The 22956-nt window shown below is 44.5% G+C and overlaps 1 protein-coding gene and 1 long non-coding RNA gene across 5 annotated transcripts in view; one reads left to right on the top strand and one right to left on the bottom strand.

The window, feature by feature from the left end:
* Positions 1–11871: 11871 nt before the first annotated feature.
* Positions 11872–12948, bottom strand: LOC106698513. Its single transcript, XR_001349848.2, has 2 exons — positions 12763–12948; positions 11872–12259 (listed from the first exon to the last, which is right to left on the bottom strand). It is a non-coding gene; the product is annotated as an uncharacterized LOC106698513 (long non-coding RNA).
* Positions 12177–22956, top strand: part of DCAF8 (DDB1 and CUL4 associated factor 8) — a 44779-nt gene continuing 33999 nt past the window's right edge. For 2 of the 4 annotated variants that reach the window (XM_014462792.2, XM_023760681.1), the window contains exons 1-2: positions 12218–12382; positions 13278–13351. The gene's annotated coding sequence lies outside the window, so the exon portion shown is untranslated. The other 2 variants (XM_006096905.3, XM_023760680.1) reach the window with 2 other exon arrangements.

The following is a 22956-nucleotide window of genomic DNA, read 5'->3' as shown; positions in this document are numbered from 1 at the left end:
ATCTGACTGAGGAGGAAACACATCCAGGTCTGGTTCATGGATGGGTTGGCTTGATATGTTAGGGCAAACCAAATGTGGACTACTATTTCTCAGCAGCCCCATCCAGTGTACCTTGGTTGCAGGTTCTCTAGCCACAGCAGGGGTGGGTACAGGAGGCAACCAATCCATTTGTCTCTCTCACCAATGTTTCTCTCCCTCTCCTTCCACCCTTCCACTCTCTCGAAAAATCACTGGAAAAAATATCCTCGGGTGAGGATTACAGAAAGGCACAAAAACAATGAGCTCACCAGAATTGCAGGACATAAGATCAATATACAAAAATCAATCATATTTCTATACATTTGCAATGGATAATCCAAAAATGAAATTAAGAAAACAATTCTATCTCCGCCCCCTCTCCTCCCAGAAAGAAAAAAAAAGGAAAACAATTCTAGTCACAATAGCATCAAAAAGAAAACAAGGAAAGAGAATACTTAGGAATAAATTTAACAAAAGATGTGCAGAATGATAATGTGAAAACTACAAAACTTTTTTGAAAGGGGGAAAAACCTAAAATGTAAAAAAAAATCTCATGTTTATGGAGCAAAAGCCTTAACATTGTTAAAATGGCAGTATTCCCTAAACAATCTCCAGATTTGATGCAATCCCTATCACAATCCCAGCTGACTTCTTTGTGGAAATTGAGTAGCTAATTCTAAAATTCATATGGAAACAGTCCTGAAAAAGAAGAATAAAGAAGGAAGACTCACACTTTCTAGTTTCAAAACTCACTCCCTCAGAGGCGTGGGGGCTGGGTGGAGGGGGCCAAGGGGAGAAAATGGGGGACATCTGTAATAGAATCAACAATAAAATCAAATACCTCACTACACAGCAATGGTAATCAAAACAGTGTGGTACTGGTGTAAGAATAGACATAGATACCAATGGAATAGAATTAAGAGCCCAGATAAAGCCCCATACATCTATAGTGAAATAATTTTTGACAAGGGTGTCAAAACCATCCATTGGGCAAAAGAATGTCTTCAACAAATGGTTCTGGGGCAACTGGATATAGAACCATGCAAAGGAATGAGTTCAGTCCTTCCCTTGCACCATACACAAAAATTAACTCAAAATAGATCAAAGGCCTAAAAGTAATAAAACCATAAAGCCCTTAGAAGAAAACAGGGGTAAAACCTTCATAACTTTGGATTTGACTAAGGGTTCTTAAATATTACATCAAAAGCATGAGCAACAAGAGAAAAAATTGGACCTCATCAAAATTAAAAAGTTTTGTCCTTCAAAGGACACCATAAAAAAGTGAAAGGACAACCCACAGAATGGGAGAAAACATTTGCAAATTCTATCTGAAAAAGGACTTGTATCCAGAATATGTAAAAAATTTACAACTCATTAAGAGAGAAGGCAGGGGAGGGTGGGTGGGTGGGAGGCAATCAACCAAAGACCTTGTATGCAAAAAAAGACAAATAACCTGACAAAAAAAGCAAAGGAGCTGGTAGGCATTTCTCCAAAGAAGATAGAAATGTTCAATAAACACATGAAGAGAAGCTTGACATTGCTAGTCATCAGGGTATTGCAAATCAAAACCACAATGACATAACCACTTCAGACCCACTAGGATGTCTAGAACTAAAAAGTCAGACCCACTAGGATGTCTAGAACTAAAAAGTCAGATATCAAGTATTAGCAAGGATGGGGAGAATTGGAGCCCTCATACATTGCTGGTGTGAACTGTAAAATGATATGACGGCTTTGAAAAACAGACTGTCAATACCTCAGATGACTAAAAACAGTTAATCATGACCCAGCAATTTCATTCCTGGGAATATACCCAAGAGAAATGAAATGAAACATGTCCACACAGAAACATGAACATGCATGTTTATACCAGCATTCATAAGAGCCAAAAGGTAGAAACAACCCAAATGTTTATCAACAGACAAATGGAGAAACAAAATATGGTATATCCATTCAATGGAATATCTATACTAATAAAAGAGGATTCAAATGGACTACCTTTGCAACGCCCACCAGCCAATCAGGCGTGAGTATGCAAATTAACCCAACAAAGATGGCGAGTTAATTTGCATACGCAGGTGCCCAGCGGCCGGGGGCGGGGTGGGATGCTTGTGTTCCGCACCGCCCCAGCTGCTTCAGGCCTCTAGGCAGCATGGGAAGGCGGAAAGGCAGCTCCAGACCGGAATGAAGGCAGAAAGCGACTCTGAGCTGGAGCGAAGGCAGAAAGGCGGCTCTGGACAGAGCAAAGGCGGTGCCAGCAGCCACGGGAAGGAAGGCCCATTCTTGCACGAATCTTTGTGCATCGGGCCTCTAGTCCTATATAATAAAAGCTTAATATGCAAATCGACTGAACGGCGGAACAACCGATTGCTATGACACACACTGGCCACCAGGGGGCAGATGCTCAACACAGGAGCTGCACGCAGGCCCCAGGCCAGCCAAGGCGGGTGCCAGTAGGTGTCCCCCTATTGCCCCGCCAGTCACCCCACAGATCGGCCCTGATCGCCGCCCAGGCCTAAGGACCCTACCCATGCTCGAATTTCGTGCACTGAGCCTCTAGTTTGGTTATTAAAAAGGAATGAGCCCTAGCTGGTTTGGGTCAGTGGATAGAGCATCGGCCTGTGGACTGAAGGGTCCCAGATTCAATTCTGGTCAAGGGCACATGCACAGGTTGTGAGCTTGGTCCCCAGTAGGGGGAGTGCAGGAGGCAGCTGATCAATGATTCTCTCTCATCATTGATGTTTCTATCTCTCTCTCCCTCTCCCTTCCTCTCTGAAGTCAATAAAAAACATATTAAAAAAGAAATGAGCTCTGGCCAGTGTGTTCAGGGGTTGGCCCACAAACCAAAGGGTTGCCAGTTCTAGGTTGCAGGTTCTGTCTCTGGCCCCGGGTACAGGCGCATGTGGGAGGCAACCAGTCAATGTGTCCCTCTCACATGGATGCTTTCCCTCCCTCCCTCTCTCTCTTTTTTTCTCTCTCTTCCTTCCCTCCCTCTCTTCCAGTCTCTCTAAAAATCAATGGAAAAAATCCTCTGTTGGGAATTAATAAAAACAAAAAGGAATGAAGTACTGATACATACTACAATATGGGTGAACCTTGAAAACTGTGGTAAGCCTGCTGGTGCCATTTTTGGGCTCAGCCTATCTGGTTTCCAGATGTTCTAGTAAATTTATAATTCTTTACCACTTTCAGCTTTGTGCCTACCTCCATTGGTGACCCTAACATTTGGTGCCAAAACCCAGGAGGTTTCCAAGGGGAAGGGGAGCCATTGTTCCAGCTTCAGTCACCCTGAGTCTGTTACTTGGAGAGCGGTAGACAGCGGCAGCTCTACCTGGGCTTCCCTCCAAATCCTACCTACTCTGGTGACAAGGTCGACCCCAATTAGGCCTCTCTCCCTTACAGCCCCTCATAAACCAGCCAAGGAGGATGCCCCTATTGATTGATCGATCGGGAACCTCTCCTTCCCATTGCTGACCCTGCACTCAACACCAGCTCGTTTCATCTTCTGCAAGTAACAATTAGATCACCCTTCAGGATTTCTGATTTGCCGTTTTCTATCTCAAACAAAGGTCAGAAATCCTCTCCTGTCCAGCCTCAGTGCTGGACCAGGTCCCACAGTCCTCGTTGTCGGGACGTCTGCCACACAGATCCAACTGTCTTCCTCTTACCTCCTTTCCTAATTTACACCATGAATAATTCTTTTTCCATCCCCGCCTCCCCCCTCCCCCGCAAACACTCCTCTGGGATCTTAACCTCAGCCTTTCCACGGAGGTCCAGCCAAAGCACCTTCTCTTCTATTGTGATGCTGCCTGGCCACAGTATAAATTAGGCAGTGATTCACCGTGGCCTGAGAATGGAACATTTGAGGGTTCGATTTTAATATTCTTCGGGACTTAGTTCCTTTCACCGCAATGGGAAATGGTCAGAGATCCCCTACGTCCAGGTCTTTTTCATACTCCATAGTCGTCCTCTGTGTCACACCTGCTCTGCTTATCAAATCCTACTTCTCCACTCAAAGCTCCCTTCCACCCCCCATTCTAGGGAGGGATGTTCTCTCTAAATTGTGCACCTCTATCACCCTAAGTTCCCTTGACTGTTCTTTTCAGCCTTGGCCTTACTCCCCCTGACACCCACCCCCAGCTCTAAAGCCTCCCTCTTCCTTTCCACCTCCAGGCCCCTAAAACCACGAGAAACCCTGATTTTGTCTTCTCTCCCCTACATTCTTGCTAAAGAACAACTTTCTTTACAGCAAAACTGCAAATGGTGCCCTAACCAGTTTGGCTCAGTGGATAAAGCTTAGGCCTGCAGACCAAAAGGTCCCGGGTTCAATTCTGATCAAGGGCATGTATCTCGATTGCAGGCTCCTCCCCGGCCTGGGCCTTGGTCGGGGCTCGTGCAGGAGGCAACCAATCAATGTGTTTCTCTCACATCGATGTTTCTCTGTCTTTCCCTTTCTCTTCTACTCTTCCTAAAAACCAATGGAAACATATCCTCAGGTGAGAATTTAAAAAAGTAAACAAAACTGCAAATGCTTAATAGTCCTGCTATTATCAGAAGCAAAACTCAGTATAACCCTTTAGCATGTTAATCTCTAAGGCAGTGGTTCTCAACCTTCCTAATGCCGCGACCCTTTAATATAGTTCCTCATGTTGTGGTGACCCCCAATTTCATTGTTATAAGTTGAACATAATTAAAGTATAGTGATTAATCACAAAAACAATATGTAATTATATATGTGTTTTCCGATGGTCTTAGGCGACCCCTGTGAAAGGGTCGTTTGACCCCCAAAGGGGTCGCGACCCACAGGTTGAGAACCGCTGCTCTAAGGGAAAATGTTGCTGTTTTAAATCCAGGAGGCCTGGAAACTGTAGCCCTAGAACAGGCTGTTCCCTGCCTCTCTTCCACCTTTCTCCAACCTCATATGCCTGTACATAATTTCCAGTCTTTGGCAACTTAAAAACTTTGGACCATTGCTGGGTTAAATGATAAACATCTACATATTTCAAAAAATTCTAAGTTCACCTGATTTTAGCTTTTGTCACAGAAAATCTATAAAGTAGATTTGGAACTGTTAATGTAATGTCTTGTGCTTTGTTGAAGATGTGTTCTTTGAAATTTAGAGTGTTCATAAACGTCAATCTAAGAAATGCTGCGGGCACACCCCCAGTGGGAGATGTGCAGGAGGCAGCTGGTCGATGTTTCTCTCTCATCGATGTTTCTAACTCTCTATCCCTCTCCCTTCCTCTCTGTAAAAAATCAATAAGATATATTTAAAAAAAAAATAAAGTAGATTTGGAACTGTTAATGTAATGTCTTGTACTTTGTTGAAGATGTGTTCTTTGAAATTTAGAGTGTTCATAAACGTCAATCTAAGAAATGCTGGTTGTTTACTCTTTGTTTATCATTGGAAAATTAAGGTTTCTAAGAGTTCAGAATTCTAATTAAATTGGAAAAATTGTATGGTTTTAGTAACAGAAGGCATGAGGAATGGAGATGCATTTCGAAGGAAAAAAGAAAGTGAATTCTAAAGTGTGGCTCAGTGGTTCAGTGTCGACCTGTGAACCAGGAGGTCATGGTTCAATTCCCGGTCAGGGAGTATACTGGGTTGTGGGCTTGATTTCTGGTGTGGGGTGTACAAGAGGCAGCCGATCAATAATTCTGTCTTATCATTTATGTTTTTATCTCTCTCTCTCGCTCTCTCTTCCTCTCTGAAATCAATAAAAATATATTTTTTAAAAATAAAGAAAAAAGTTTGTGAAAGTTGTAAGCCAGGACAAGCAAAACAGGGAAACAGATAGTTAAACAGCATTTTGCAACTAGAAAATCTAGTTGCTGAGTAGTCTGCAGCCATCTAGTAAATCCTATTTTCCCTAAACCAAGGACACTTAAAAGTAAATGATTTGCACTGTTCCTCCCCAGCCAGAGGGTAAATAGCTTAAATCAATCTATTCAATAAGACAGATAGCAGAAATGCAATTATCCCATTTGTTGACCACACCCAAGGACAAATGAAGTTAAGAGAATTAACCTCATTTTGGAACAATTTGGTAAATTATACCTTCATAAGCAATATGGAAGCTTTTATATTTTTCTCCCTACCTGATCCCTCCAGAATTTGGCAATTCTTACTAAGTATGTCATGTCTGAAAAAGATGTGCCTGGACTCTGGGTGCCACCAAAAGCATTCTCAAATGCAGTTTTGGATGTTAAACTCTAGTTCAGTTCATTATCTTCAAAGTCTTATTTTTCACCCATGAACTAAACTAAACTAAATCCTAAATTTTGTTGTTGTTGTTGTTGTTAATCCTCATCCAAAGTTATTTTTTCATTGATTTTTAGAGAGTGGGAGAGAGACATCGATGTGCGAGAGACACATTGATTGGTTGCCTCCCACACACGCCCTGACCTGGGGCCAGGGATTGAGACTCCAACTGAGGTGAGGTACGTGCCCTAGACTAGAATTGAACCTGGGACCCTTCAGTCCATGGGCTGGCTATGACCTGAGTTCTTTTCCTAGTTTTCTTGAGTATTTGGCTACAACCCTCCAAACTGATGTCTCTTTCCTTCCACCAGACCATTTGTCATAATTCTTGTTGTTCTAGCTTTTGCCCCAATAATACTGAAATTTATAAACAATTTTTTTTTCTACCAGGTTAACAAGCCCTACTTGTATTCAGGAAATACCAACCCTAGACACTATCACAACCTCCTTTTGTGCTCAGGCTTCATCGTCCCTCTGACAGAGAGCAAGGATTTTTGGCTTCCAGCAGGAAGCAGCTATAGAAGGGACCTGACGCCCCCTTTTCTTTGAACGAGTTCAGTGCCCAAAATCCTTGAGGTGGAAAATGTTAAACAGACCTTCAGCTCACAGGAAAGTAAATAAGAGGCTGGAGTGTTAGGCACATTCTCTCCCTCTCCCCTGCACTCCCCTGAGGCTCTTGCCCTACCGGTGGTGTTCCTATTGTTCTCATTGCCTGTTTCACAAGACATGATTCACGGCTTCCAGTCTCCAGTGAACTGCCTCACCCACTCTTCAGTGGACTGCCTACACCGGGCCTCCTGCCCACCGGTCGCTCTGGCCTGCTGCTGCCATTTTGGTGCTCAGCCCATCTGATTTCTAGATGGTCCAATGAATTTATAATTCTTTACCAAAAAGAAAGAAAACTATGCTAAGTGAAAGAAGCCAGTCACAAAAGACTATATAGGATTCCATTCATAGAAAAGTCATAGGGAAATCTATAGAGACAAAGTAGATTAATGGTTTCTTAGGACTAGAGAGGGTGGGAAGATTAGGGGGTGATAGCTAATGTGTACTGAGTATCTTTTCAAGGAGATAAAAATGGTTGAAAATTAACTGATGGTGGTGATTGCACATTTCTGTGAATGTACTAAAAGCCCTTCAGTTGTACACTTTCAGTGAGTGAATTGTATGGTATGTGAGTTTCATCTCAATAAAGCTATCTTTTTAAAAAAGTGCCATTGGTTATCAAGTATGTGAGTCTACACCTTGAAGGAGAAGCCTGTGTTGGAAATGAATAATTAGGAATCATTATGTGGGTAATAGTCTATACTGTGGGAATGGATAAGATCAGTTTAGAAGAACATGTATAATGAAGCTCACTAAATAAATGGACAGAGAAATGTAATAGAACTATGGAATATGTGTCACAGAAATCAGTGGAATTAAATATTTAGAGCAGGTCATCACAACCTCAAATGCAATTGGAAAGCCCAAAATAAGAAAGAGAAGATCCGGTGGTAGTAGCAATTAATTTGGTGGTAGTAGCAATGGTGTCCACCAAAACAGTGAGCACAGAAACCAGATCACAGAAGAGGAGGTTTTTATCTCCATAGCTCCACTAAAACCACTCTTGTCAAGGTCTTAACCTTCATATTTCCAAATCCAGTGGTCAATTTTCAGTCATTCTCCTTAAAAAAAAAATTATATATATCCTATCTAATAATAGACAAACATGGTAATTGACCGTACCTTCGCTATGCCTCCCATTGGCTAATCAGCGCGATATGCAAATTAACTGCCAACAAAGATGGTGGCTAATTTGCATACTGCAGGCAGGGCGGGTCAACGCCATCCCGCCTGCCCCGCCACCATCCAGGCCTGCTATTTGCCACCTGGGGCGGTGGGGCGGGACAGCGCCATCCCGCCTGCCCTGCCGCCATCCGGGCCTGCTATCTGCGACCCGGGGCGGTGGGCGTCCCGTTTGCAACCTGACCCGGGGCGGCCGGGCGGGGCAGCAGCGATTGGCCGGCCCGCCCAGGTGTCCCGTGTGTGACCCGACCCAGGGCGGTGGGTCGGGACAGCGTGGCTCCTCTGCCACCCCAGCTTCCTCATCACAGCTCCCTTGGGGGCCTAAGCCTTTAGTCGGACATCCCCTGAGGGCTCCCTGGCTGCCAGAAGGATGTCTAACTGCAAGCTTAGGCCTGATCCCTAGGGGAGTGGGCCTAAGTTGACAGGTGGACATCCCCCAAGGGTCCTGGACTGCAAATGGGCGCAGGCCGGGCTGAGGGACACCCCCGAGTGCGCAAATTTTTGTGCACCGGGCCTCTAGTATATATATAAAATTGATTTCAGAGAGAGGAAGGGAGAGGGGCAACAGAGATAGAAACATCAATGATGAGAATAATTAATTGGCCACCTCCTGTATGCCCCCACACTAAGGATCGCCTGCAACCTGGGCATGTGCCCTAACTGGGAATCGAACTGTGACTTTCTGGGTTATAGGTTGATGCTCAACCACTGAGCCACACTGGCTGGGCAATTTTCAGTCATTTTCAACCTTAAACTCATTAAAACATTTTTTTTCATTAAAACATTTTTTAAAGTTTATAAGACCTCTTGCTCTCTTCCTATTTCCTGGCTGCTCCTTTTAAATACATTTTGATGGATTTCCTTTTTCTCTGACCACTACTAGTTGGAGTGCCTTAGGATTAGAGAGCTCAGTTTATAATTGTTTCTCTTTTTTTCCACATTAGCTAACTGAGCACTTCCCATCCCATGGCTATCTATACCTTTTACACCTTAATAACTCCCCAAATAACACCACCAATTGTTCCTTCTCCTGGGAGTTTCTGATCTGTATTTCAATTGTTTACTCAGCAGTTTCATTTGTAATCTAATAGGCATCTCCAGCTTAATAGATCTAAAATAGTAACTGGGTATTTCCCCAAAAAACCTGCTCCTGTGCCCTCACCCCCAGGAGTTCTATCTCAGAAAATGGCATTGCTATTTATCCTGTTGCTCGGTCTGATGTATTTTTTTTATCTTGGACCCCAAATTCAATCTATTAGCAAATCACTTCTGCCACCTTCAAAGTATACCCAGAATCCAACCGCTTCCTACCACTTAAACTGCAACACTAGCCTTGTAGGCCTGCAATACCTTCCTAACTAGTCTTTCAGCTTCTATTTCGCCTTCCTGCAGGCAGTTCTTAAAAAATCAACCAAAGTAAATTTCTTCATTGATAAATCATATCATCTCACTTTTTTATGCAAAACCCTCCATGGTTTCCTAGCACTCCTAGGGTAAAATCCAAAGTCCTTTCCTTGGTTCTATAAGTCCATAATTCATCTGACCCCCGTCTTGTTTCTCTAAACTAATTTCCTACATGCTCTTTTGCTTTCCTTACTGTTCTTTGAATACGCAGCACCTAGAACAGGACCTTACATGTAGTAGGAATTCAATAGTTGTTGGATAGAATAAATGAATGGAATGGTAGGGCATTTGATAGTTACTTTGTGTTCTAGCACTCTTATAGATGTTCGGGTTACAAAGATGACAAAGACCCGGCCCTCACAGAGTTTTATTCTAATATATATTTAGATAAAAAAATATGTAATTATACATTAAATGTTACAGGTAAAAACATGTTATGAAAGCCCTGGCCAGTGTGACTCAGTTGGTTGGACGTCATCCCATGCATGGAAAGGTTGCCGGTTCGATTCCTGGTCAGGGCACATGCCTGGGTTGCGGGCTCAATCCCTGGTGGTGGTTGTGCAGGATATTTCTCTTTCCCATCGATGTCTCTCTCCCTAAAAATCAATAAGTATATATTTGTAAATGTTATAAATAAAAAATGCAGAGTAAGAGGATACAGGAGGGTGGTGGTGTAGGGTACCATTTTCCTTTCTTTTTGTGTGTGTAAAAGGTATCATTTTAGTTGGAATGGTCAAGAGCTGCCTCAGGCAGTATTTGAGTAGAGATTTGTGGAGATTAAGTGGAGAGCTCCAGTCCAGTAAAGATCTGTTGTAGGATTGTAACTTGGTGTAGTCACTATGGAGAACATTTTGGAGATTCCTCAAAAAATTAAAAATAGAGCCACCATATGACCCAGCAATTCCACTTCTGGGTAATTTATCCAAAGAAAACAAAAAGACCAATTTGAAAAGATATATGCACACCTGTGTTCACTGGAGCATTACTCACAATATGGAGGTAACCTAGGTGTTCATTAATAGATGAATGGATGATGTGGTATACAAACAATGGAATATTACTCAGCAATAAAAAAGAATGAAATTTTGCCATTTGCTACAACATGAATGGACCTACAGGGTATTATGCTAAGTGAAATAAGTCAGAGAAAGACAAATACCATATTATTTCACTTATATGTGGAATCTGAAAAACAACAACAAATACCACAAAACAGAAAAAGACTTATAGAGTACACGTTAATGACTGCCAAAGGGGTAGGAGGTGGGGGTGATGGAGGAAAAGCTTGGTTTTGGCCCAAAAATAAATGAAATGAAACCAGTGTTCTTAATTAGTATACTGTAATTGTATATGTGGAAACCCAAAGGAATCTACAAATAAACTATTAGAATTAGAAAGTTTAGCAAGATTGCTGGATACAAGAACAACATATCAAAGTCATTTGCATTTCTAATATCTGAAGAAAATCTTAGATGAACATTTTTTAAAATATATATTCTTATTGATTTCAGAGAGGAAGGGAGAGGGAGAGAAACATCAATGCTGAGAGAGAATCATTGATTGGCTGCCTCCTGCACACTCCCTACTGGGGATGGAGCCCGCAACTCAGGCATGTGCCCTTGACTGGAATCCAACCTGGGACCCTTCAGTCTTCAGTGGGAGGCTCTATCCACTGAGCCAAACCGGCTAGGGCTAGATGAATATTAAAAAAAAAAAGAAAACAAGTGCAAAAGCCCGGGGCTGGAACATGCTTCCGCTGGAGTGACACCAAAGGCCAACAAGGCTAGAGTAGAGGTAGGCAGCGGGGGAGAAGTCAGAGAAATAGGTGCCAGATCCTGTAAGCCTGTGGTACAGGCTACTGTGATCACTTTGATCCTTACTGTGTCATGAGCAGCTTGAAAGTTTTGACCTGACTTACAGCTTAAAAGGACACCCTAGCTGCCCTATGTTTAACTAGGACAGTAGTGGAAGTAGACAAACCTGCTAGGTGTCTATTGCAACAGTCTAAGTGATGACTTATCGTGGAGGGTAGCGGTACGGGAGGCGAGGTCAGATTCTTGCACCCTGGCCTTTTGATCAAAAATCCTCCACCCGGGGAGGCGGGGGCAACCTTGTCAGGGGTCTCCTACATGCTTTCTCTTAGGAAGCAGAGTATGCACTCCTGGGCCCATTCTTGGGAACCCTCAATATCCCACCCCACTTCAGAGAAAGAGCTACAAGTCAAGGCTCTGAACCCCTTCTTTAAAAATGGATACACGGAGGCTCTCGGGGTGAAGTGGGCCTCGAAGATATAGAAACCACTTATGGAAATAGTCCTCAAAGGAAATCGGGTTTTTGGAAAAAAATCTGGCGAGAGAACTGCTTGTTCCCAGTATTCAGAAACAGGGCAGAAATGGAGGTCGCCCATTAGAAATACATTTTATTTCCACCCCCACTCAGGGAGGCCGCTAACTCAGATCTGCCTTGCGTGTCCCGAGAGGTATGCGCGACCCTCCAAGAACTGGAAAAAAATCAACTTTGCCTCCCCGGCAATGCGCACGCGCGCCGTCGTGTTTTCCGTTGGCCGTAAGCCCCGCCCCTCACGCGTCCTTCGAGGAGGTTGGGGAGCCGAGAGCTCGCGCGACCACTCTCCCCTCCGGCTTCTCCACGGCAGATCGTCGCAAACGGGGCCGGAAAGCGTGGCAGCGCAGGCGCAGGCGCAGAGAGCGGAGGCGGCGGTGGCGGCGGCCGCTGGCCAGTGTAAGATGGCGGCGGCGTTGGCGGCGGCAGTGGACGGGACGGCCGGGCCTGGGACCGTTGGAGCAGCTGTTAGCAGGATGACCCGAGGCGGGAAGCGGGCTGCTGAGCCCCGCCGGCTCCCGTGCTTGTAACTGCCCCAGCCGGACACCCCCCCCACCCCCGACCGACCCGGTCCGTGCCTCGTTCCGGCTTGGCCTGCCACTCTGCCCTGTCTGTTTCCCCTCAGGATAGCGGGGCTCGTTTCCCAGCCCAGGGCTCAGGGCTTCTCCCTCCCCGGAGCCCAGTCTCTGCAGGAAGGACTGGCTGCCCTTTCCTCCCGGCAACCCCGGAACTGCCCTCCAGGGCCTGACCCCCCACCCTCCAGGGATGTCTTGCCTCTTCGGGCGACGACCCGCTTGTGGGCTCTCCCCCCCCGGAGATCGGGGGGACGCGGCTCGCCCTGGCCTCCCAGTCCCCTCGGGGGCCCCGCGCGATACCCCCCTTAGCTCCCCTCCCCCTCCGCCCCCTCTCCCCCCACCCCGCATCCCGGGTTCTCGGGCCCAGCACCTCACCCGGGAGGCCGAGGTCCGAGGACCCGGGAGGCAGTTGTCGCCGGCTGGTCCCGTCCCCTTGGTCACAGAATTCCCGTCGCTGGCCTCCCCGCACCCCCGGGTCCTCGGGACACCGGAGAACGGTCCTCCCCGGGCCCGGTTCGCTGGAAAGCGCCCGGTGGCTTGAATTTCTGACTCATGGCTGTGGCCGGAGTCTGTAAACAAACCGGCGCTGGAGCGATCACGTTCTCCCCGGGACCCACCCCTCCCCCTGCGCGCTGGCTTCTCCTCGGGCGGCGGGGGGTGGGTTAGTTCGGGGCGAAGTGACTTTTGACATGTCCGTGGGGCGGGGAGGATCCTTGCCGGGCTCGTTTTGTTTCTGGAACTATGTTTGTAGGTTATTGACTGAGTAGCCGGCATTAGATCAATTAAATAGCTCGGGAGAGGTCTAAAAACATGTTAAAATGTACTTATATATTTTTTACTGTGTTTGGTGGAAGAGACCCCTTTGCCACTTAAACTTTCCTGTTTCTCAGTCCTTCCGTGCGTCTACGAGAGCCGTGTTCTCGGAGCCGAGCCTGGCCCTTCCTGCCGCGGGAGAGGAGGGAAGGTGAGTGGGCGCTGAGCGTTGGGATTCCGGGTCCCGGGGTCGGGGGACCGTGTGTGACCGCGTTCCAGCTCTGGCTGAATTACTCCTATGAGCTTAGTGGGCCTTGGACATGCTGACTCTGTCGTAAACTCTTGCTGTGTGTCTTCCAAACCCCGGTAAGCCTAGAAGGGAATGTGTCTGCCTCATTTGCATTGTGCTTTGCCTGCGTGTGGATCGTGTTTCCTACACTGTTAAAAGCTGCGAATTAGTTTGGGGCCGTCCTTTCTTGCTCTTTAGAGGAGAACAGTTAGCTGCTTGGCACTCAGAGCCGAATGCTGCCTTCCGTTGGTGTCTGGGTTCGGTTCACCTCCGAATTCCAGCTCTTGAGGAGGCAGTAAACTTTGGGTTAAAAAACAGAGCAGCAGGCAGCAGCAGGAGCCAGGGTGGAAAGTCAGAATGTACTTGTCAGTGTAATTTTTGTAAGATTCTTGGGTTTCGAGAAGCAGAGAATAGCCCTGTGGTGGGAGTTTATGGGATGTGACAGGAGCTGTGTCTTTGGGAGGGAGGTCTGGCTGACTCTTAATATCTCTGATTTGCAGTAGAAAAGGTTGAGTGTGACACTGGTGAGTTTTATTTCACATCCTGTTCTAATTAGAAAATGCTCATTATGAACTGGAATAAGATTATTATTGGTGGTACCTAGGTGTATCAGTAAGATATAAAGGGGAAAGTACAGCTTTAGAGCTGGAAGACGTGTGTTTAAATACTGTACTAAGATTTAGACCTTGGGCATGTTATTTAAACTTCTCCCTTCGTTTTCACATCTCTAAAAATGGGATACATACCACTTCCCACTGTTAGTATTGCATGAAGGAACCTATATACATCTCTAAATTATGGCTAGCACATGATAGACACATTTTTTTTTCTATTTTCTGTACACATCATTGATATGGCTTATAATAAGTTATACATTAGTTTACATCTCTCTGTATTTTGCCTTTAAACATGTTTTCCTGGTTATTTTTTTTCAATTCATTCTTAATTGGTCAGCTTAGATGTTACTTTGTGCCCAACCAGGGTTGTCTATTGAACATGATTCAGGTTAGTTTAAGACCAGAGGACAGGGGAATATTAGATGTAGGTGTATGTATATCTCTAAATGCATTCTTAAACTGAATATCTGTAAGTTTTCTTTGTTCATTGCTTCCTTCCTCTTGGTGTGTCTATTAGTGTACCTGACCAGAGTTGACACAAGTATTGCACAGGCACCTCAAGGTACTGGTGGTTCAGTTCCAGAACACTGCAGCAAGGCAGTATTGCAGTGAAGTGAATTGTACTCTTTTTGCTGGTGAAGGGTCTTGCATTCAATTTGTAAAAAACACAACATCTGTGAAGCACCATAAAGGGAAGCACAATGCCTGTAATTCCTTCCTTTCCTGCTTCAGTGTGGTTCACCACCTCTGCTCTAGCTACCTCATGCCTTTTCCTTTTGCCATGGAGGGAATATGTTGTTGTTTTCCCTAGTTGGGCTCTGCAGTGATCCTCGTCAATAGATTATCAAAGAACTAGACCGTGAAAAGGTCTCCTTTCTTTCTGAAGTGAATCTGGACTAGGGGGTTAGGAATACAGAGTTTTTTATTTCACCTCCCCAGTTGGACCATCTTAATAATATGATAGCACAAATGAAAAGTTTTTAACCTTCTCCTGCTGGCTTTTCTTCCATGCCTTTTTGGAGTAGGGAAGGCCACATGAAAATTAAAGTGTTGATTAGCCCTATCTGGTTTGGCTCAGTGGATAGAGCATCAGCCTGTGGACTGAAGGGTCCTGAGTTCCTCTGGTGGGCTCGATCCCCAGTAGGGGACAGGCAGGAAGCAGCTGAGATCAATGATTCCTTCCCATCATTGATGTTTCTATCTCTCTCCCTCTTCCTTTCTGAAATCAATAAAAATGCACATTAAAAAAGTGTTGATTACATTGTGATGAAAGCAATTATATTCAAGCCAGGGATCAACTTAGAGTTGATCAACTTGCATTAACATCAAGCAGGATCTGAATTCTCTCCATTGAAAGATAAAGACTTGGGATGGAGAGTGGTGAGATTACATTTTTATTATTTGTATTTTTAGAAGATTTCTAGGTCTTTGTTGGGAAAGAGTGGAAAAAGGAAATATGTTTGAAGGGCATAATTTTGACTATTCCTTATTATTCTATGTGCTAGATAAGAATTCTCCATCCCTGCTCCATCCCCCCAAGGATTTCACATATTCTGAAGATATTTTATATTTCATGGTGTTGCATAAGAATTGTTCCATTTTATTAGGAAGAATTTCCTAGCATGGCTGAAGTGGAAGGCTAGGTATGCTTGTGACCTTAGTTCCCAACCTGACAGGGCATTTAATACAGCACTCTATTAAATGTGTAAAATTCAGTCCCAGTGCTGTGATCCTTAGTGTTGACTAGGATCAACCCAGGACAGAAGCCTGTCTTCAGAGAGCTGGAAAAAAGCAGCCCTTTTGTTGCCAGTTTAAAACAGTACTGGCATTTCAAAAGCAAATGGGACACCGTGAGTGGAAGACGTTCCATAGACGTGTGCCCTGTTGTGGGAGCCTGAGATGGTCAGTTTCCCACTCTGTGGTCCTGTATTCCATCAGGGAGTTACAGGCTTTTAAAATCATGAAGTGACTAGTTAAACTTTGTTTTTAGTGAGTATTATTTATTTCTGGATATTATCTACTGTAAGAAAGTTACTCTAAACATGTCTAGGAAATGTCCAGATTATAAAAGACAGTTAGCCAAACAGAGCTTTTTATTGCATAACATCAGTGTTAAGAGTTAGTTTTTAAGATTGAATTAGCTTTATTTTTAAACAGATTATCAGTGAGGCAAGATAATCTGTTATTTACTCTTACCCATTTGGAACCCAGGCAATTGAAACAATTGAATCAGCAACAGGCATGGAGGTAGTGACTATGCATATCTTAATTTCTGAGACAAATGTCAATGCTTTTAGATTTAACAGTCATATTGAAAACTTTATCTTTGGTTTTTGTGAATATGCACAAGAATATTCACCCTGGACCTACCTTCCCCGTGGTGTGCTCAGTGGTTAGAGCATTGGTCTGCCCACCAAAGGTTTGTGGGTTCAATTCCAGGTCAAGGGCATATACTGAGTTGCAGATTGGATCCCAGCCCCAGTCAGGGCTTGTGCAGGAGGCAACCAATCCATGTATCTCTCTACATCAATGTTCCTCTTTCCCTCCCTCCCTTTCTTGCCCTCCTTCCTCCCTCCCTTCCTTCCACTCTCTAAAAATCAATGGGAAAAAATATATCCTCGGGTAAGGATTAACAACAACAAAAAAGAATCTTCATTACTATTAAAGTTGGTCAGAAAAAGGGACTACCTGTTCTTATTTACTTATTCAGCTATTCTTGTCTTGGAGTGAGAAGAAAGTCCTTGAGCAGTTTTTGAAAATTAGTGTGATGAATTTTATGAATTGGTCACTTATTTATAGCATTTTTTTTTATATCTCTACCCCTACAGAACACAGTTTCTGAGCCAGAAGCCCAATTTATCAAGTACTACCTTGACCCCAGGAATGTGTATGTTAGAGATAAATTAATGAATTTAGTCTGTCTCGAGTTTGCATGTAGGGCGTGGGCCATGATTAATATGACAGAGATGGCATCTTTTAATGAAATGTGGTATGTCTAATGGATTGGGTTATTGCAAAAATTTTCATCATTATATTTGAGAGGTTAGGTATTTGCTCTTACCCTGTGAGGATACTGTTTAAGGAAGTCTGGCCAAGTTCTAATGTGAAGTTATCTCACAAGTCCTTTTTTTGTTCTTGGTTTTCCTTAACCATCTGGAAAGCTCTAGTGGTAGCCAAGAGGACATAGTTCTCTAGTGTCCTTTAAGCAGTACCATTATCAGGTATATTTTCACCTTATTGAACTCTGCCCTCTGAGTGCAGGTAGGAGGGCACTTCTTGATGTTTTTAGCCTTTCTTTGTTTCATTATAAATTGTTCCTTTGGCGTATCACCACTCTCTCTAGTGTCCTTTCCAGCGATTTGAGGGGAAAAAAATATATTTTTTTGTTACTCATCACCTGAGGATATTTTTCCATTGATATTTTAGAGAGAGTGGAAGGGAGAGGGAGAGACAGAGAGCAAGAAACAGAGAGAGACACATCGATTGATTGTTTCCCGCACGTGCCTGACCAGGGCTGGAAATTGAATTGAGCCTGCAACCGAGGTATGTGCCCTTGAATAAAACCCGGGACCCTTCAGTCCACAGCTGATACTCTATCCATGGAACAAAACTGGCTAGGGCTCAAGAAGATTTGAAATGTGAATGGCAAAAACTGGTAATACTGGATTTTGATGTGAAAGTAAATCATTTTATAGTGGAAACACAATGGAATTTCCTTAGTCAATGGATTTTCCTTAGAATCATTTAAATTGAGATAAATGGGCTTAACCGTTATAAAAAGTTCCTTAGCTCTACAGCTGGAGATAGCACTGATGGGTTAGAATGAATTCTTAACATACTGAAATACTATTATTGGAACCAAAGCCAATAAACTAAACACTGGAGGCATTTGGTATTACCAACAGGAAGAGAAGGCATCCATCCAAAGGGGGAACAAATTTCCTTGTTCATAGGATAGTTGATGCAGGACTTCCTTATCTTCCTCCTCATCATCTGTGGTGTGGTTGCTTTGAAGTTCTCATCTTGGCTCTCCTCTCAACTTTTAAGAAAAGGAGGCTTATATTGTGGGTTCTTGGGTATGTTGCTTTACCCTAGTTCATAGGACGTGAATATGCTCAAAAGAAGATGTTAACAGAGGCCTCTGAATTCTTTAAAAGGCCAGTGAGAGCAGTTAAGCAGATAAGGACTTGGGACTATATCCAAAGTTCCATATAATGTTTGTAGGATCATTGCTGAGTGGCAGGCAATCCCAGGTTCTCTAGGAAATGCAATCTGGAACCAAGGTTGAGAGGCTAGGAATAAATAGTATAAATGCGAAGTACAGGCTGCAAACATTGTTTTTAATCCTCTAAACTAACTTCTGCAGGGTAATGACATCGCTTTTTACAAAAAAGAAATAAACTACAATAAAAGCATATTAAGGCCCTAGCTGGTTTGGCTCAGTGGGTAGAGCATTGGCCTGCAAACCAAAGGGTCCCAGGTTAGATTCCGGTTAAGGGCACGTGCCCGGATTGTGGGCTTGATCCCCAGTAGGGGGCATGCAGGAGGCAGCCGATCAGTGATTCTCATCATTGATGTTAATATCTCTCCTTTTCCTTTCCTCTCTGAAATCATTAAAAATATATTCAAAAATATATATATATGTATATATTTTTTAAAACCCTCTAAAGTAGATGGTAGAAGTAGAATTCAAAACCAGGTCTAACTGATACTAAAGCTCTTTCTTTTATACCATATGCTCTCCTTTCTTTTCATATGCTATTTTATTTAACTTATTTATTTTTTACTAGAGCCCCAGTGCACAAAAATTTGTGCACTCGGGGGGGTCCTCAGCCTGGCCTGCGCCCATTTGCAGTCCAGGACCCCTTGGGGAATGTCCACCTGTTGACTTAGGCCCACTCCCCGGGGAATCAAGCCTAAGCTTGCAGTCAGACATCCTTCTGGCAGCCAGGGAGCCCTTGGGGGATGTCTGACTAAAGGCTTAGGCCCCCAGGAGAGCTGTGATTAGGAAGCTGGGGTGACAGGAGCCACACTGTCCTGCTCCGCCGCCCTGGGTCGGGTCGCACATGGGACGCCTGGGCGGGCCGGCGGATCGCTGCTGCCCCGCCCGGCCGCCCCGGGTCGGGTCGCACATGGGATGCACGCCGCCCCGGGTCGCAGATAACAGGCCCAGATGGCGGTGGGGCAGGCGGGATGGCGCTGACCCGCCCTGCCTGCAGTATGCAAATTAACCACCAACAACGATGGCGGTTAATTTGCATATCGCGCTGATTGCTCATGGGAGGTGTAGCGAAGGTATGGTCAATTACCATGTGTGTCTATTATTAGATAGGATTATATGCTATCTTTTATTTTTATTTATTTTTTAAATATATTTTATTGATTTTTTTACAGAGGAAGGGAGAGGGATAGCGAGTTAGAAACATCGATGAGAGAGAAACATTGATCAGCTGCCTCCTGCACAACCCCCATTGGGGATGCTGCCCGCAGCCAAGGTACATGCCCTTGACTGGAGTCAAACCTGGGACCTTTCAGTCCACTGGCTGACGCTCCATCCACTGAGCCAAACCGGTCAGGGCTATATGCTATCTTTTAAAACAGGCTCTTCAATGAAGTGAAAAATAGAATTTAGTATTTTTTATAAAAGTATATAAATTATAAAATTATGGAATTATATAAAAATGTCTATATACTTTCCAAATGACAATGTGAATAAAAACATTTTTTAATTATTTAAATACTAGAGACCCGGTGCACGGATTTGTGCACCAGTGGGGTCCCTTTGCATGGCCTGCAGGGATTGGGCCGAAACCGGCAGTCCAACATCCTACAAGGGATGTAGTAGTGTGCGAAGCGGCAGGCAGCTGGGGAGGAGCCCAAGCCTGGGCCAGGCACCTCACAGCTCCTGCTCATCCCACTACTCGGTAGGCTCGCTGCCACTCGACTGCGGTCTCCCTGTGCCCATGACCAAGAAGCGGCCGTGGACTTGCGCCCAGTCAGTCCTGGTCCTGGTCCCAGTCTGGATTGGGGAGGGGCATGCAGGGGGATTGTTCGCGGGAGAAGCTCTCGCAGCTGAGCTCACTGGGCTCACGGCTGGCGTCCGGCACCTGTCGGTCAGCTGAGCAGCGCTCCCACTGTGGGAGCACACAGACCACCAGGGGGCAGCTCCTGCGTTGAGCGTCTGCCCCCTGGTGGTCAGTGCGCATCATAGTGACCATTTGAACAGTGGTCGCTTAGGCTTTTATATATATAGGTGGGTCTCAGGTTATGATTAATTAGTAGGCCAGTGAGGTTTTTTTTAAATTACTTTATTGATTTTTTTATAGAAAGGAAGGGAGGGGGATAGAGAGTTAGAAACATCGATGACAGAGAAACATCGATCAGCTGCCTCCTGCACACCCCCTACTGGGGATGTGCCCGCAACCAAGGTACATGCCCTTGACTGGAATTGAACTTGGGACTCTTCAGTCCACAGGCCGACGCTCTAGCCACTGAGCCAAACTGGTCAGGGCGGCCAGTGAGTTTTTTAAGGAAGTAATCTTTTCTTTTAAATCTTTATTGTTGAGAGTACTACAGATGTCCCTCCTTTTTTCCACCATAATATCCATTCACTCGGTTCCTGCCCTGACCCAGGCCTTCACCAGCCTGTTGCCTGTGTCTATAGGTAATGCATGTATGCATATAAGATCTTTGGTTAATCTCTTCCCACCCTCCTTCCCTCTGAGATTCGTCAGTCTGTTCCATGTTTCCATGCCTCTGATTTCCTTTTTATTCATCAGTTTATTTTGTTCATTAGATTGCTTGTTCATTTATTTTGATTTTTAGATTCAATTGTTGATATATATGAATTTGTTGCCTTTTTATTCATATTTTTTTAAAAATATATTTTATTGATTTTTTACAGAGAGGAAGGGAGAGAGATAGTTAGAAACATCGATGAGAGAGAAACATCGATCAGCTGCCTCCTGCACATCTCCCACTGGGGATGTGCCCGCAACCCAGGTACATGCCCTTGACCGGAATCGAACCTGGGACCTTTCAGTCCGCAGGCCGATGCTCCATCCACCGAGCCAAACCGGCTTCGGCTTATTCATATTTTTAATCTTTTTTTTCTTCTTTTTCCTCTTAAAGAACACCCTTCAACATTTCATGATTATTGGTTTGATGGTGGTGAACTCCTTCAGCTTTTTCTTACTGTGAAGCTCTTTATCTGACCTTCAATTCTAAATGATAGCTTTACTAGGTAGAGTAATCTTGTTTGTAGGTACTTACTTTCCATCACTTTGAACATTTCTTGCCACTCCCTTCTAGCCTATAACGTTTCTGTTGAGAAATCAGCTGGCAGGTCTGTGAGTGCTCCCTTGTAGGAAACTAACTGCTTTTCTCTTGCTGCTTTTAAGATTCTCTCTTTGTTTTTAACCCTCGACATTTTAATTATGATGTGTCTTGGTGTGGGCCTCTTTGGGTTCCTCTTACTTGGGACTCTGTGTTTCCTGGACTTGTAAGTCTTTTTCTTTCACCAGGTAGGGCGAAGTTTTCTGTCATTATTTCTTCAAATAGATTTTCAATATCTTGCTCTCTCTCTTCTCCTTCTGGCACCCCCAAATGCAAATGTTGGTATGCTTGAAGTTGTCCTAGAGACTCCTTAACTATCTTCAAATTATTGGATTTTTTTTCCTTTTCTTTTTTTTAAAATTACAATGATGAGAGAGAATCATTGATTGGCTGCTTCCTGCAGGCCTCATACTGGGGATCGAGCCCGCAACCCGAATATGTACCCTGACCAGGAATCCAACTGCGACCTCCTGGTTCATTGGTCAATGCTCAACCACTGAACCACACCAGCTGGGCTCTCTTTGCTCTTCTGATTGGGTGTTTTTTGATTCCTCATATTCTAAATAATTGATTTGATTCTCACAATCCTGTACTCTATGTTGAATCCCTGTAAATTACTCCTTATTTCAGTTAGTGTATGCTCAATTTCTGACTGGTCCTTTTTCATGTTTTTGGCATTCTCACTAAGATCCTTGAAAGTTTCACTAAGTTCCTTGAAGCTCTCATTAAGATCCTTGAGTAACTTTATAACCATTGTTTTGAACTCTGTGTCCAGTAGCTTGCTTGTTTCCATTTCTTTCATTTGTAACATGTTTCTTTGTTTCCTTATTTTGGTTGCTTCCATGTGTTTGTTTCCATGTATTAGGTAGAGCTGTTATGTTCCCTGGAATTGATCTAATAGGTGTCCTATATAGCCCAGTGGCTCAGCCTCCCCAGTCACCTGAGCTGGGCACGCTAGGTGCGCCCCTGTGTGGGCTGTGTGCACAGTCTTGTAGTCGAGCCTTGATTGGCGTCACTGGGAGAATTGGCTTCACTGAGGAATTGGCCTCCAGGCCAGTTGGCTGTGAGGACCAACTGTGTCTACAACAGAAGAGCTGCTGTGCAGGAGACACCCCTATGGAGCAGGATTTGCTTCAGTGGAGCTTTGGTGCTTACTGAGTCTGCCCCTTGAGTGTCTCTCTTGTGGATGTATAGAGTTGTAATCTGGTATGGTCTGAAGCTGTCCACTGGGTGTACTGGTTCTGGGGCCTCTGGGGAATGCAAAGTCAGTCACTGTCTGGGGCCATCTGCCAGGAGGTACAGAGTGGTCTGCAGATGACTGCTATTTGTATTGGGTTAGGAAGTGCCCAGGTGAGGCCTAGCTGTGAGACAAGGCATGCTGGTGCTAGGTCTTGCCTTTTATTGACTCTAGCTGCTGCTTACTTAAGAGATTTTAGGAAAGTCTAAAGCCTGAGCCAGGACAGGCCATTGATAAGGAAAAGCAGCTGCAAACAGCTTGGGTGGGCCTGCAAACTGGATGGGGCAGGGTCTCAGAGAATCACCAGGGCAGAGCCAACAGTGTGGGCCATGCTAATG

Source organism: Myotis lucifugus, unplaced genomic scaffold (assembly GCF_000147115.1).
Source record: "Myotis lucifugus unplaced genomic scaffold, Myoluc2.0 scaffold_190, whole genome shotgun sequence".
In the NCBI taxonomy this organism is placed as follows: domain Eukaryota; kingdom Metazoa; phylum Chordata; class Mammalia; order Chiroptera; family Vespertilionidae; genus Myotis; species Myotis lucifugus.
This window is presented reverse-complemented; position numbering and strand designations above follow the sequence as displayed.